This window comes from Nicotiana attenuata, unplaced genomic scaffold (genome assembly GCF_001879085.1).
Source record: "Nicotiana attenuata strain UT unplaced genomic scaffold, NIATTr2, whole genome shotgun sequence".
Taxonomy (NCBI): domain Eukaryota; kingdom Viridiplantae; phylum Streptophyta; class Magnoliopsida; order Solanales; family Solanaceae; genus Nicotiana; species Nicotiana attenuata.
This window is the reverse complement of record NW_017670551.1, coordinates 169,928-185,077: the sequence shown is the minus strand read 5'-3', so window position 1 is coordinate 185,077 and position 15,150 is coordinate 169,928. Positions and strand designations below refer to the sequence as shown.

The 15,150-nt window shown below is 34.4% G+C and overlaps 1 pseudogene across 1 annotated transcript; it reads right to left on the bottom strand.

Moving 5' to 3' along the window:
* Nucleotides 1-3,163: 3,163 nt before the first annotated feature.
* On the bottom strand, nucleotides 3,164-6,536 carry LOC109240860 (annotated as a pseudogene). The gene is made up of 5 exons (XR_002070129.1): nucleotides 6,406-6,536; nucleotides 5,235-5,546; nucleotides 5,020-5,141; nucleotides 3,954-4,741; nucleotides 3,164-3,781 (listed from the first exon to the last, which is right to left on the bottom strand). The product of XR_002070129.1 is annotated as a jasmonic acid-amido synthetase JAR1-like (transcript).
* Between the last annotated feature and the right edge of the window lie 8,614 nt (nucleotides 6,537-15,150).

Genomic DNA, 15,150 nt, shown 5'->3' with positions numbered 1-15,150 from the left:
GCTCCTCAACTGCTGCACTGATAGGTGCTCTAGCACAAATAAGTTTGGGCAGAAACTATAACACACGACAAGGGGAAAATGGTCAAACGCAAGAGACGCCAAAATTTACTTGGAAAAACATCTTTAATGTAAAGAGTAAAAATCATGGGACGAAAGCTCCAGTAAATCAACGAGAGAGTTATAAAATTGATTCAAATAAATACAATATTAATGCGAAATATGGAGCAACAAGAACAACAACCAAACAAGAGAATATTGGAAGAAAATTACCAAAAACACAACTATTGTTCACGACCCAAAATCTGGATCTATATGCAGGGGAAGATGTAGAGTGTTGATTACAGGTTCAATTGACCCCATAACTTTCGACGCGGAGCAAAAGTTTATATGTAAAAATTTGTTAAAATTTACAAAATTTGTAGATATGAACCCGTAAATTCAAAAATATAATGGGTTCAATGCTAAAACTTTAAAAGTTGAACCCATAGACTTTAAATCCTAGATCCGCCTTTGGCTATATGACTCCAAATCGTGCTCTATCAGTTTCTGATAAAAGACCAAGATGCTGGAAATACTTAGTTCAAATTTCAGCTTGATCGGATAAGAACCAAAGTGGGAAACGAAGTTTGAAGGTGGCTGCTGGTTTCTCTCACTTGCTCTCCCAAATCAACCCAAAAGTTAGGTCTTTAAAATATAGAGTCAATTACTCACATGGTCACTCAACTATCTCAAATTATCTCCTAAAGTCACTTTTCTTTTGTTTGTAACAACAAAGTCACTGAACTATGCATATTCCACTCAGAAGGTCACTCAACTATAGTTACCAAATTTTGGATTGCCAAATACCTATTTTACCCTCTAAATTGATAAAATTTAGAGGGTAGAAACATAATGATAAAATTGAGAATAATTTTCAAGAATATATATTGTATATTATAAATATACCTTTATTTAAATAATTATTTTTATATTACGTGCATGGAATATATATTTTACAACCTTTCTTTTTTTTATATACTGAATTGTGTAATAAATTTTTGAATTTTCATTGTTAATACTAAAATTATTATTACTAACAAATTATTTTAATTAATGCTTCTTTTATTATGCTCAATATTTTGTTATTCCAGCATTATATATGCTTAAATACTTTTTATTTTTTTAATTTATAAATAATATTTATTTATTCTATTGGTAAGTCCATAATATAAATCAAAAAGGGAAAATCATAATATTAAAAAATTTAAAAAAATAAAAAGAAATATTTATAATTTAGAGGGTAAAATAGGTATTTGGCAATCCAAAATTTAGAAAATCTAGTTGAGTGACATTCTGATGCAATAGGCATAGTTCACTGACTTGGTTGTTACAAACGAAAGTAAAGTGACTTTAGGAGATAATTTGGAATAGTTGAGTGACCATTTGAGCAATGGACTCTTAAAATATAGAGAAATTTTCATAAACCACTATCTTTTAGTAGTAATTAGCCATCTATAGATACCATTTGCTATATTACGGATTATAGGTACCTTTTATGTGGTTATAAGATGTATTTGATGTATTTAAACTATTGTATTCATGAATACAGTAGCAAAAATAGGCGTGAATCAGGGAAGTCCAGCTATTCAGTTGTTGTATTCGAGTGTATTCGACTGTATTCATGGAGTGAAACATGGGATTACACTGTTTTTAAAATGCAAAGTGAATCAATTAACATAATAGACTCCTAATATAACTCAACAAACTCAATTATAACACACAAATTTTTTATTTTCAGTTATGCAAAAGATTCTCAATCGAAAAATACCCCAAAAACATAGCAATCTTCAGAGAAATTATATAATATATCTGAATACATAAATTATATTAATTAAAAAAACTTACGAACACATTCATGGTATATAGCGAGACAGTGAATACAATGAAATACATAGAATACAGTGGGATACATTGAAATACAATGAGAAAAAAAGACAGTGAATGCAATGAAATACATGGAATACAACGAGATACATTGAATTACAATGGAAAAAAAACAATGAAATACATGAAAATACATTGAAATATATTAACAGAAAATCAAGTTGCTCAGCCCCAAACTCCATCGTCTTTGTTCAAGAACAAACCAACCGGATTATATGTCGGCGGCTGCTGTTCAAGAATCAGTTTAATGTCGGCAGCTGCTGTTGTTGGTGAGAATCTTGAACATAGCAATCTTCAAGAATCAGTGCATCTATTGTAATGGGATGGGGGCTTTGCACAAGAATCAGTTTAATGTCGGCGGCTGCTCTGAAATGGGCTTTGCACAAATCCGGTGAAAGCTAGTCCTTTTCAAATAAGCAACGGTTGATCAGCAAATTTGTCGTCCCAAAAGCGGTAATTCGTAACCCGAATTATGTGGGGAGGTGATCACTTGTTATTCTGTGTCTCAGCTATTCGAGATAGAGAGAGAGAGAGTACCAATGGCAGAGGAAGCGTTGACTTGAAGAAAATTGGCGGACATTGGAGGTGATGAACGCTTCCACTTGAGGAGGATGGGAGAAGAGAATGGGATGTATCAAAGTAGAGAGAGAAAGAAAATAGTGTAATTGATTAGCGTATTTAGTGGCTTAGGGCTACGAGGTAACCAAAATTAAATATTTTGCTATAAACCTTAAAAGGTATCTATAGAATATAATTTTTTAAAATGGTATTTATTTAAAATAAACAAGGTTTTAACCTTTGTTAACCAAAATTAAATATTTTGCTATAAACCTTAAAAGTTTTCTATTATGCAATTTTTAGTGGTCATTATGTGATATCAATTTTGAGTACATTACTCAATTTTGATAATAGGTTACATGTAATATGCAAGGATTATTCGTTATATTTCTTAGAATATTTGCACAAGTTGTATTTTATTTTATATAAATAAAAAGTAGCCCTAGGCCATGCCTAGTGGATTGCTTTAAAAAAAAAAAAAGGCTTGACTAGGCTTTTGTATCCCTAGAGTCGTTATATTATTCGACTGAACATATTGGCTCCACGTCCCAATGAAGTTTAAAATTTTGTATCTCTCTATACGTATAGTTCTAGATAAAAGGATAGCGTGCTCGTGCATTCTTGCTAATAAGCGACATCCGTCCCTGGGATATGGAACTAGAGATGTTAAACTAGTCTCCAATTTTCTTACAATTTAAAGTATTATTAAGAGAATAATGCCCAGTAGGGCTGCACATAGCAGGAAAGCTACAAATAGTTCAACAGAAGGCAGTACTAACATAGGTCTCAACAACATTACTAGACAGTATTTGGAGCAATGAGCTATTCTTTGGACCAACACATCTAGGGGTTTTGAACTGGCTAACTGCACCTCCTAATCCTACAAAATGATCTAATATCTTATGAAATGTTCCCCTCTTTACAATCCTCAGCTCAAGTGCTCCAATTGCATTCACTTTCCGGGAGCTCACGTAGCCTGCATCGATGAACGATCTGTCCAAACAGTTGCAGCAGTCTTGTAACATTTCATCAGTTGCTTCCCCACTCAGTTCCCAGAAGATCACATAGTGCCCCGGATCAGCTGAGACGTTGACATGGCTCGTGAAGTCCACTACTTCTAGTTTTTCGTCTACTAAGCGCTTTGCTGCAGCTTCCACGGCTAGTTGTAAATCTTTCTCTGTGTTCTTGTCAATGTTAATGCTAAGCAAAAGGTTGCTTCTGCAGACAAACTGGAGTTCTGGAGTCCCATTGTGAAAGCCTTTTACCTTTACCACATCACCTAGTCTATAACGATATAAACCTGTCGTATAAACATTCATAAACTCGTCATATTACTGTTAGTGCATATAACGAAAATCCTGTAGACTTAAGTAAAACCAGAGAGAATTGTCTTCATTCAGCTGAATGAATGACTTAATGTTATCAATAAAACACTGAGGCTCAAGTATAAAGTCTGAGTCTTTAAATTGTACCTGCAAAATTGGTAAAGACAATTCATACTCTTCGCCAAGTTTAACTTCAGTCAGGCCACCGGAGAATTTGCTTGCTCAATGCCATTGAGATTTCCCCCGAGAGGGATGAATTCAAAATAACCAATATTTGGTAATACTGCATAAGTGACTAGCTCAGGGGGCAATTTCGGGTTAACGTTTACTCCAACCCATCCTTCGGAAGAACCATAATCTGCACTCAATAAAGGTAACTCCCAGCATAATGCCTCAGTTTCTTCAAGTAAGGTTCCATTGATCCTGTCATGATACCATATATATACCTTTGTGTTGGGAAAGGTCAGGAATCAAGCCGTACCAATTGCTTAATCTTGAGCACTTGTTATAAATTGTATCAGCCAGTTCTGGATCAGGCTTCAGCAACTTTGACATGGCTAATCTTATGGACGGGACAGTGACTCTACTCGACAGGACTCCCTCTCTTATGTCAACAACAAGTGCTTCCCATACTTGTTCAAAAGTTCGAAAAGCATGGACAATGCTGTGGGCAAAGGTAGACGAAACAACTTGAACTTCATCATGGAAATGAGCCCACACAAAAGGTGCAGTATAACGATTGGTGAAAGTCAGGGCCAAATATTACTTCATCAGACTACAACATGGAGTACACATTGCTTTCATTGTCTTCTTGAATTGTGCATTTCTGTACACATTGGTAGTGGCTGTTCCTGCTGCTAAACCTCCCTTTGTTTTGAACTGTTTACTGCTGTAAATAAACTGCAAAGCCTTCCCATTCCCAATTTGGAAATTCCCTAAAAAAAACACAAACAAAAAAAAAAAAAAAAAAAACCAGAACTATTACATTTAGCTAAAGCTATAACAGACCAAACATTTAATTTACTGAAGAAAGAATGACCAGTCTTTTTTCTTTTCTTGGGATTGAAAAGTCTCAAGTTGATAGAAGTTATTATGTGTCCCCCCAACATTTTTCATCATTTAAGTCTTTAACTTACCGTGGCTGACTTCTAATATTTAGAGAAATTTTATGAAACCAAAAGACAAATTAGCCTAAAGATAAAGGACATAGAACAAAATGGCAAATAGCATTACCTGTTCCTAAAGGCAAAAGAGGTCTTGAATATCTGCATAGTGGACTCCATCAATTCATCATTGAAAGGTACAAACTTTGGCTTCCCTTGAGTAGTACCAGAACTGCAAACCAAACCACTTAATTTTCTCATTCAACTTCTAAAAATATCAAGAAAATAAGAACCCACAAAAGAAAAAGATCCTCTTTTACATTACCTCAATGAGATAGTTTCAATTGGTTTTCCAGTAAGAATGGGAGAAAGATCACCATCAGCAATTCTTTGAATGTAAGGCTCCAAATCATTGTGAGTGACAATAGGGACACAATTCTTGAAAGTCTGAGGATCAGTTCTGCCATTCAAACCCCATAGCTGCAAATATTCTGTCCCTCCATTCTGTTCCAGTATCTTTTTAAGTGTCTCTTCTTGAATTTTGCCAGCATCTTTTGTCAAATCCTCAAATTCCTCAATCACTTTTTCTTGATCAAACTTCTTCTCAATCTTCTCCACCAACATCTTCATGATTTTCCTGCAATAAATAGCTAATCATAAGAACAAATACTTCATCTTTATAATATTTCTTGGGATTGAAATGTCTCAAGAATTTGAGAGGTGGGGTTGGGGATTTTTTTTTTTTTTTTTTTTAGGGTGGGGGGGGGGGGGGGGGTTAGTATGGGATATTGGATATATACATAAGTCAAATTCTATGATTCAACTCCTAAAAAAGCAGTTTATAACAACCTATAAATTCTGATAGTTAGCTTATAAAAGGAGGTGTCAAATAAGCATAGGCTGCAAACTCTCCTGTTCTTGATTGTTCTACACTGTTAGCAATCAGAACATAGTACAAAAAGTCAAAGGGTAAAATCACATCTATCTGATGTTTTGTAATAAAACAGTCCAAAAAGGAATCTTTTCTATAGATTATCAGACATACAAATACAGAAAACTATATCAATCCATCGAACCTTTACTATAGCTATTCAGACATATACACAAAGACAAGAAAATACATAAATAAATGTGTAGACAATAAGATATATATATATATATATAAATATACTAAAAAAATGTGTAAGTGTGTGACTGTGTGTCAGAGTGTGTGTGTGGAATTTTAGACTAATTAAACTGAAAGCTAGCTGGACTGATGCACTCAGTAGATCATACTTAAGAATGGAGTAAATCAAAAATCTTTTGCAGTCAACTAATGGAGTAAATCAAAAATCAGACCAAACTCCAAGAAAGCTCACAAAGAAAAGGTCCAAACATAAGAATATCCAAAAAGGGAAAATATTAGAAAAGACGAAAAGAGGCTCAAGAATCTAAAAAAAGAAAGAAGATATAATTGAAAGCAGATGAATACAACAAAGAATTTGACATAAAATTACTCAAAGACAGAAGCAGAAAGCTTATTCCACATATAAGCAGAACTCTTTCCAATAATCCAGTCACAAAAGACCAAAGCACTCATATGAATATTTGTAAAAACCATAATCATATGTGTATATTTTGTATATGCATGTACCTCTGTTATAAAATGCTTTAGAAATGTAGTAGTTAAATGATTCTCGAGAAAGAGAAGTATTTATAGCTGGTGACTGAACGCAAACGCCGTCCAAGGTGGGGCCAGAAACTTTTTTGTGATACCGGAAATACCCCTAATAGATTACTATTATTGCAAAAAAAACCGTTACATCTCAGGTCTGACTGGAAATTGGGTATGTCCATTTGTGGTATTTAAAGTTGAATGGCTACGGCTAACAAACATAAAAATGAGTGTGAGATGATTTTTCGCAAGTCGGCCGTTATTGGCACTCGCAGTCCCAATGATGTTACGTTTCCAGAATTTAAGGCCTATCTATATTTTTGTTTGCAAAATTTTATTGGGAATTGATATTTACATTGATAAAATTACTTAACTATGATTGACTAAATAAATATATATTTATATCTTATTAATTTACTTATTTATCATAAGTTGATATTGTTTAATCTGCACATCAGTTGCTAAGTATTTACCATAATATATTTGTGATTATGTCAAATTGTATAATTTAATTTATCTGTTGATTTTTACGGTATGTTATTTATTGGGTGAGATAGCAAATTAAAGAATAGTATTGTATTCCATTAATTGATTTTTATGGTATATTATGTACTGGGGAGATAACAAACTAAAGAATAATCGACTTTTATTTGTTGATTTTTTCTTTATTGGGGAGTAACAAATTAAAGAATAATATTTTTATTTTTTATTTTTATGGTATGTTCTTTATTGGGGAGTAACAAGCTAAAGAATTATTGTATTTTTCTTTTGTTGATTTTTATGGTATGTTCTTTATTGGGGAGATAATGATGAAGTAGTGAACATGCAATAGAGATTACAAATAACTTTTTATCTTTTTTCTTTTGAAGATTATAAATTATAATAATTGATCAGTGAAAAAAGACAAGTATAATATTGCCAGTTACATTAGAAAATTCATAGTCAGTATCGTAACCGTGAAAGTTAATGGATTACCTTTTCTTTTTTCATGCAGTGGATTATAGAATATGGTGATCCTCTCAAATTGTAGCCTAATATGCAATGTCCATAAATGCTTGATCAGAACAATTTAATCGGTGGGCACTTTTTCTACAAATATTATTATTATTTTTAAATCGAAAACAGATCTAAAATTTAAAGTTTAAGAATGTGAGTTAAATCTATTGACCTCATGTGAACCGGTAACCTACACTAAGAACCGTATAACTTTTATTATTTTAAGTTTTACCAGAGCTTATTTATAAAACAAATGAGAAAATAAGCAGAGGTCACCACCAAAAAAGAAAGAAATATCCAAAGAGACATATCGAGTGATGTAAATAGAAATGACACGTTTAGAACTTTATCTTCATGTGAACTTCCTCAAAAATTAACTAACCAGATTTACCATCAAATCATTAATTAGAACAGTTCATGCGTTTTATGATTGGTGCAATAAACTACTAATTGTATTTTAACTTCATGAGATGTTGTGAACTTCCTTGATATAATTGACTGACTCTTTTACCATCAAATCATTATGTTTTGTGATTGGTGCAGTAACCTAATTGTACCTCTCATGGTCAAGCTTGCTACTAACTACTAGCTAAGTAACTAGGAAAAGTGAATTATATTTTCTTCCTTCTTTTCTCTTGTATTTATTTTCGTCGTAAACAGGATTCTTTGTCCTGTGGCGAGGTCATAAAAAATTAATATAAAAATTAATGTTTGACTAATATAATTAATTAAATTTTCCGATGATCACTGGTTCTCTTTTGATTGGCTTTATATTTTCCACCACATCCTCCTACAGGCTTTCATCTTTTATTTTGACTTGCTTATGACAAGTAACGCGAACCAAATCACACATGACAGAACTTCACATGTTACTAGTGTCCTTTAGATATAAATAAAAATATAAATGAGGAAGGGAGTAAATTAGATATCACATATACTAAAAATGACTATAATGACTATAGACTTGAAAATGATGAGTGCCCGAAAGAGAAAAGAAAACAAAGATAGTGACAGAAACCGTAGGACACTTGGGGGGTTTTTGTTACCAAGATAAAGATATTAATCTCTTGTGGGAATTTTACCAATTAAAGTCACGTGTCCAAATGGGAACTTTATGGGAGATGTACAAGTTTGTGGACATGGTGGCTTTGAGCCTTGGACTCCCAATATTTCAGTGGTATTTTTTGTCCTTTTTTGTTGTGATATTTCCAAAAAGTGGACAAATATTTATTCATGTGGCAAGATGCATGCAAGTTTTGACAATTATACTTGACAAATGACAAGAAAAATCTTAAGCTTTTTGCCTATAGAAGGGACTTCCCTTCAGCCAATTTGACATAACAGAAACGTCATTTCTTTCATTTCCTTTCACGCCTCTTTTCTTCCTTTGTTGTCCAATATTAAATATTAGTTGTTTCCTTTCTTATTTACTTTTCCTACTAGCTAGCTGGATTTATAATTTAATATTTTGCTGATTCCTGTATCCTCCCTAATAGAGGTAGGATGGTTTAATCCTGGAGAGACATTTCACACTGTTGAAATAGTTTCTTAGGATAGTGCCTAGCATGACTCAAGTCAATATGTATTGAATCAGTGTTATTATTGAAATTCTTGCTCTCAATTACTACAATCTAAGAAACTATGGCAAACACCACCGATGCTGAAAATACTACTGATACTACCAATACTGGCGCTACCTCCGCTGCCCCAGTTCTAGTTGCACTATCATATGCCAGGCCATTTCCAGATGTGTCGTATATCAAATTTTTCGCCAATGAAAATTTCAAGCGTTGGCAAGAACGTATTTTCTTATTGCTTGATGTCCATGGTATTGCACATGCACTGCTGTATCCATAACCTAGTCCAGACACTGATAATAAAATATTGAAATCATGGCAACATGCCAACAAGGTATGTCGTCATACTATATTGCAAACTATTTCTAATGAACTGTTTGGCATGTATTGCATCTATAAAGAAGCAAAAGCTATCTGGAAAGCCTTAATTAAAAAATCCACTGTTGAAGATGCTACAAACAAAAATTTGTAGTAGGAAAATTTTATCAGTGGCAGATGAGAGATGATAAAGAGATGAACGTACAAATCAACGAATTTCAAAAATTGTAAGAAGATTTGAAGGCAGAGGGGATGTCTTTACCAGAAAGGTTTGCTGTTGGGGTGCTAATTGAGAAGTTGCCTGACTCATGGAGTGACTACAAAAATAACTTAAAGCACAAACAGAAAAATTTCACTATTGAGAAAATTGTGACCCATATCCTAATTGAATATTCCAATAGAAAAGAATCTGCCAAAGCTAGGATGACAGCTCTTAAAGCAAACTTAGTGCAAAGCAACAACAACAACTGCAAAAGGTATGAGAATAAGTCTCAAGGTTGCAAGCCTAAAAATCCTAACCTTAAAAGAAAAAAAGGCTCTTGTTTTGTTTGTGGAAAACCAGGCCATCATGCCTCAGTGCAAGTACAAAGCAGGAAATGACAAAGAAAAAACTAATACTCCTAAAGCTAACTTAGCTGAAGGAGGTGATATTATTGCAGCGGTCATTTCTCAAGTAAACATTGTAGCACATGCAAAAGAATGGGTGGTTGATTCTGGGGCTACTCGGCACATTTGTGCAAATCGAGAAGCATTTTCCTCTTATACTCCTGTAGAGGATGATAGGGAAGAGGTCTACCTTGGAGACTCAAGTAGTACAAAAGTCTTGGGTAAGGGTAAAGTTCTCCTGAAACTCACTTCGGGAAAACTTTAGCCCTTGTTGATGTACTGCATGTTCCTACTATGAGGGCAAACATGATCTCTGTATCCTTGTTAGGAAGAGTCGGAGTGAAAGTGTCATTTGAGTCTGATAAGATCATAATGACCAAAAATAATGTATTTCTAGGAAAGGGCTATTGTAACCAAGGACTCTTTGTACTTAATGTTTCTAATGTTATCAATGAAAATGTATCCGCTTCTGCTTATATGGTTGAGTCTATCTCTTTATGGCATGCCAGATTAGGACACATTAATATCACATATATAAAGAAAATGGAGTCATTCGGATTAATATCTGGTTTAGACTCAAATAATATTGACAAGTGTGAAATATGTGCTGAAGCTAAAAGTACTAGAAAAACCTATTTTTCCGTAAATACAGAAACTGAATTGTTATCTTTAATTTACACTCATTTAGGCGACTTGAAGCAGACTATGACTAGAGGTGGTAAAAGATATTATGTGACTTTTATTAATAATTTTTCTAGATATACTAAGTTGTATTTGCTTAGAAATAAAGATGATGCCTTTAATGCTTTTATTTCTTATAAAACTGAGGTTGAAAATCAAATTAGTAGAAGAATCAAGAGAATTAGATCAGATAGAGGTGGAGAATATTTATCTTTAAATGTTTTTTTTGTGAAAAAGAAGGAATAATTCATGAAGTAACTCCGCCTTATTCACCCAAATGGGGTAGCTGAAAGAAAAAATAGAACATTGAAAGAGAAGATGAACTCTATGCTAGTCAATTCTAATGCACCTGATAATTTGTGGGGTGAAGCTATATAATCTGCATGTCACTTACAAAATAGAATACCACATAGAAGAACTGGCGAAACTCCGTATGAATTGTGGAGGGGTTATAAACCTAATTTGAATTATTTAAAAGTGTGGGGGTGCCTTGCTAAAGTTCTGTTGCCTGAACCTAAAAAGAGAAAAATAGGTTCTAAAACTGCTGATTGTATGCTTATTGGATATGCTGAACATAGTGCTGCATATAGATTTTTTGTTTTAAAAAGTGATGTGCTTGATTGCAATACTAAAATTGAGACAGAGAATGGTGAGTTCTTTGAATATATTTATCCACTGTCTGAAAAAGTTTCTCGTACACCTGTTGAAACAAATAATAAAATTACCTCTAATGAGAAACTGAGAAGGAGCAAAAGGACTAGGAAAGAATACTTTTCATATGGAAATGATTTTCAAACTTTTCTTGTCGATAATGAACCATCAAATTATTTTAAAGTTATATCTTGTTCAGATGCTAAATATTGAAAAGAGGCAATAAAAGTTGAAATTGATTCTATTAAGAAAAATAATACATGGATTTTAACTGATTTACCTCCCGGTGTGAAGTCTATTGGTTGTAAATGGATCTTCAAAAAAAAAAATTATCCTGATATCTGGGAGGTAGTCGAAGAGGATTATCAAGTTCTCCGCTGTCCAACAATCCAATTGTGACCCAGATTCAGAACCATAAAGACAGGAAAACCAGAAAATCAAAGGCAAAGGCTTGTCTATTTTCAGTAGTATCTTCTATAATTTTCACTCGAATTATGACTCTAAAGTCAGCCAAAGCCATCTGGGATTATCTCAAAGTAGAATATGAAGGGGTTTAAAGGATAAGAGGCATGCAAGTCCTAAATCTCATCAGAGATTTCGAGATCCAGAAGATGAAAGAAAATGAAACCATCAAAGATTACTCTAAAAGGCTCCTAAACATAGCAAACAGGGTAAGATTGCTTGGTTTCGAGTTCAATAATTCTCGTACTGTTGAAAAAATTCTGGTAACTGTGCCGGAGAGATTTGAAGAAACCATAACCACTTTGGAGAATACCAAGGATCTATCCAAGATCACTTTGGCAGAATTGTTGAATGCTTTGCAGGCTCAAGAACAACGAAGGGTTATGCGAGAAGAAGGAAATAATGCGGGAGCATCGCCAGTCAAACACCAAGATGGTGGCAAAAATAAAAAGAATAAGAACAAGAAGAATCAACCAACAAATGATAAAGGCATTTCAACAAATACCACCAAAGGTAAAGTAGGAAACTCAAAGAGAAGTTATCTTCCTTGTAAGCATTGTGGCAAAAAAGTCCATCCACCATGCAAGTGTTCGAAAAGGCCTGATGCCAGATGTAGTAAATGCAATCAACTTGGGCATGAAGCTGTTATTTGCAAGAACAACGGTCAGCAGCAAAAAGTAGACGCTCAGATTGTTGATGGAGAGGAGGAAGATCAACTCTTTGTCGCTACATGTTTTTCAAGCAGATCGTCGAGCGACTGTTGGCTGGTTGACAGTGGATGCACTAACCACATGACAAATGACAAGGCCCTCTTCAAGAAATTGAAGCCCACGACCATTACTAAAGTCAAAATAGGTAATGACGAACATATTGCTGTCAGAGGAAAAGGATCAATTGCTATTCCCAGTCATTCTGGTACTAAAACAGTTTCTTATGTGCTTTATGTACTTGACATAGACCAAAACATGCTAAGTGTTGGTCAATTGATGGAAAAAGGCTACAAATGAATATTTGAAGATGAACATTGCTTGATCAAGGATGTTTCAAATCAAGAATTGTTTAAAATAAAAATGAGAGGCAAAAGTTTCTTATTAGATCGATTTCAGGTGGAGCATGTCCTTTTTTCAGCCAAAGAAAGTGCTGCAGAAATATGGCACAAGAGGCTTGGACATTTTCACTATGAAGGGCTGCTCAAAATGCAAAAATTGAAAATAGTTGAGGACTTACCTGTGTTGGAAGTGAATTCTTAAAACTATAGTGCTTGTCAATATAGGAAGCAAAGAAGACTTTCATTTCCAAAGACAACTTGTAGAGCCTCAAAGAAATTACAATTAATTCATACCGACATAGCAGGACCTCAAAGGACTCCCTTACTAAAAGGTAGCCTTTACTATATCATTTTTGTTGATGATCTAACCCGCTTGTGTTGGATTTACTTTCTCAAATGCAAGTCAGAGGCTGCTAATGTCATTTAGACGTTCAAAGCAAAAGTAGAAAATGAGAGCGATTGTAAAATTCAGTCGGTAAGATCAGATAATGGAAAGGAATATACTTCTCAACAATTCAACATGTTATGTGAGGAAGCAGGGATCAATCATCAGCTTACTACTCCTTATACTCCACAACAAAATGGAGTAAGTGAGAGAAGGAACCGATACATTATGGATATGATCAAATGCACGTTGCACGGTAAAAACTTGCCAAAGAAATTCTAGGCAGAGGCAGCAAGTACAACAATGTTTCTCCAAAATAGGCTTCCTACAAAAGCAATGAAGGATCGAACTCCTTTTGAAGTTTGGCATGGATTTAAACCATCAATAAATTTCGTAAAGTGTTTGGTTGTCTCTGTTTTTCCTATGTTCCTCAGGTTAAACGAGATAAGTTAGACAAAAAATCTGCTCCAGGCATTTTTATTTGATATAGTACAGTTTCAAAGGCATATAAGGTCTTCCAAACACAAACTGAGACAATAATCTTCAGTAGAGATGTGTATTTTATGGAGAATGAAGAGTGGTGTTGGGAAGACTCAAAGAAACCTATCCTGAATTCTCTTGCCTCAACATGAAAGGTTCCTGAAAAGCAAACACCAGCCTCATGGCAGGATGAGATGGTTGATCATTCACCAGTTCAAGTTACTCAATTGCTCTCTGATATATATTAGCGATGCAATGTGGCAGTATGTGAACCTGTTGGATACAGTGAGGCCAAGAATGATGAGAATTGGGTAGCTACAATGAAATAAGAGTTGTTTACGATTGAGAAGAACAAGAGTTGGGAGCTTGTTGATCAACCTCAAGACAGAAAGGTAATTGGGTTCAAATGGGTCTTTAGAACCAAGCTAAATCCTGATGGTTCAATCAACAAGCATAAAACAAGACTTGTAGTTAAGGGATATGCACAAATTTTTGGTGTAGATTACTTTGATACATTTGCACCAGTTGCTAGGCTTGACACAATCAGGTTACTTCTTGCTTTTGCAGCACAATTGGGCTGGAAGGTGTATCAGGTGGATGTCAAATCGGCATTTCTCAATGGTTTTCTTCAGGAAAAAACTTACTTGGAGCAACCCGAGGGCTTTGCGGTGAAAGGAAAAGAGGACAAAGTGTATAGGCTAAGAAAGGCACTTTGTGATCTTAAACAGGCACCAAGGCCCTGGTATGGTCGAATAGATGACCATTTGCTTGGCCTAGGCTTTGAAAAGAGTCCATCAGAATCTACTATTTATGTTAAGCATAATGGCATCGATATCCTTGTTGTTTCTATCTTTGTGGACGATGTACTAATTACAGGAAACAATACAAGGCATATCGAGAATTTCAAGCAAGAAATGATGCAAGCCTTCGAGATGACTGACCTTGGCCTGATGTCCTACTTTCTTGGAACGGAAATCAAGCAAGGACAAAATAAAGTTTTCATTTGTCAGAAGATGTATGCCAAGGAGATTCTGAAAAAATTCAACATGGAAGATTGCAAGGAGATGAGCACTCCTATGAACCAAAAAGAGAAACTAAGCAAAAATGATGGAGCAGATAAAGTGGAGGAAGCATACTTTAGAGGCTTAGTCGGTTGTTTGATATACCTCACAGCTACAAGACCCGATACTTTGTATGCAGTAATTATTTTATCGAGGTTCATGCATTGTGCTAGTGAGGTGCATTTAAAAGCAGCCAAGAGAGTTATCAGATACATCAAAGGTACCATTAATCATGGTGTCAAGTTTCAAAAGAGTCAAAATCTGAAACTACTTGGGTATTCTGATAGTGATTGGGTTGTATCTGTGGATGACATGAAAAGCA